The 2,027-nt window shown below is 42.1% G+C and overlaps 1 pseudogene; it reads left to right on the plus strand.

Annotated features, from left to right (window-relative positions):
* Positions 1-197, plus strand: part of LOC137635577 (uncharacterized) — a 6,059-nt pseudogene extending 5,862 nt beyond the window's left edge.
* Positions 198-2,027: the final 1,830 nt, after the last annotated feature.

Consider the following 2,027-nt stretch of genomic DNA (forward strand, 5'->3'; position numbering starts at 1 on the left):
CGTGCAGTGATGACAGGTATATAGACGAAGATGTAGCGTGGGAATTAAAGCTACCAATACATCCCACTGATAAAGACGTCGCTTTAGCAGAGAAATCTTTGCATACAAACTCTCCAGGTTATGTCAATTTAGACTTGACTCTTCATCTTAATGGAGAAACTTATCCATCCACGCGTCTCGCAGTAATGAAGGATTAATGTTCAGGAGTATTACTTGGTCAGGACTTCCAAGAGCAGCATCAGAAAGTGACTATTGAATACGGTGGGCCGAAACCAGCGTTCAACTTATCTGGTGCTAAGCCCTACTGTTTGTTGGCAGCCGCTGCTGTGGATGAACCTTCTATCTTCCAGCATTTGTTACCTAATTGTAATCCTATTGTCACTAAATCAAGACATTACTGTAAAGATGACAAAGAATTCATTGAAGCGGAGACTAGTCATCTCTTGGCTGAGGGTGTTATTGAGGATAGCATATCACCATGGAGAGCTCAAGTTGTGGTGGTTAAGGATTCCTTTAATCGGCAGAGAAAAGGATGAGTGTTGATTATTCGCAAACTATAAATCTGTTTACAGAACTGGATGCTTATCCATTACCAGGGATTGACACCATGGTTAATGAACTCTCAACATATTGCGTATATTCGACTTTTGACTTGAAAAGCGCTTACCCCCAAGTCCCACTAAAGGAATCAGACAAGAAGTATACAGCTTTTGAAGCCAATGGACGCCTGTACCAGTTCTATAGAGTACCTTTCGGAGTTACCGATGGAGTTCCAGCCTTCCAACGAACTATGGATAAGTTGGTGAAAGAAGAAAACTTACAAGGTGCTTTCCCATATTTGGACAATATCACTATTGCTGAACACACTCAAGAACAACATGATCAGAACGTGCAGCGCTTTCTTGAGGTCATCAACAAGAGGAACCTAACTCTCAATGCTACTAAAACTATTAAATCTGTGCGTACCATTAATATTCTTGGCTACTGCGTGGGGAATGGTGTAATAAAGCCTGAAATGGAAAGACTCCGACCTCTACAAGAACTACATCCTCCAACTAGTCAAGGATCTTTAAAGAGGGCAATGGGTATGTTTGCTTATTACGCTAAATGGATACAGAATTTTTCTGCTAAGATTAAACCACTGGCAAGAGTAAAGAAATTTCCTTTAGATGAAGAAGCTTTGCAGGCTTTCGAACTACTCAAACAAGAACTTGAAGGAGCAATGATACACTCTGTGGATGAAAATTTGCCTTTTGAGGTCGAATGTGATGCCTCGGAAGTAGCAGTCTCAGCAGTACTCAACCAGAATGGCAGACCTGTGGCCTTCATGTCTAGGACTTTACAAGGAAGTGAGATTCAATATCACGTCGTAGAGAAGGAAGCCATGGCTATCGTGGAGGCTGTACGTAAGTGGAGTCATTTTCTTGCTAGACAACACTTTGATCTCGTTACAGACCAACGTTCTGTGGCCTTCATGTTTGATAACAGGAAACGCACTAAAGTTAAGAATAATAAGATCCAGGAATGGCGGATGGAACTCGCTGCCTTCAGTTATACAGTACATTATCGCCCCGGTAAAGAGAATGTGGTTCCTGATGCTTTCACCCGAGCTTTTTGCGGTTCTGTGGTTTCTACGTCATCTACCTTCACTGAACTACATGGGAATCTGTGCCATCCAGGAGTGACTCACTTGTTGCACTTTGTGAGATCGAAAAATCTTCCTTTTTCCACTGAGGACGTTAAGAAGGTCTGTGCTTCTTGCAGGATATGTGCAGAATTGAAACCAAGATTCTACAAATTCCAAGAAGGAACACTCATCAAGGCGACACAACCAATGGAGAGATTAAGCATTGACTTTAAAGGACCAGTTCCGACGGCCTCGCGCAACCCATATCTACTTATTGTGGTTGATGATTATTCCCGTTTTCCTTTCGTTTTTCCGTGTCCCAACATGAACACAACTACAGTGATTAAGTGCTTAGAACAAATATTCAGCCTGTGTGGGATGCCTCAGTATATATATTCGG

Source organism: Palaemon carinicauda, unplaced genomic scaffold (assembly GCF_036898095.1).
Source record: "Palaemon carinicauda isolate YSFRI2023 unplaced genomic scaffold, ASM3689809v2 scaffold1420, whole genome shotgun sequence".
NCBI lineage: Eukaryota > Metazoa > Arthropoda > Malacostraca > Decapoda > Palaemonidae > Palaemon > Palaemon carinicauda.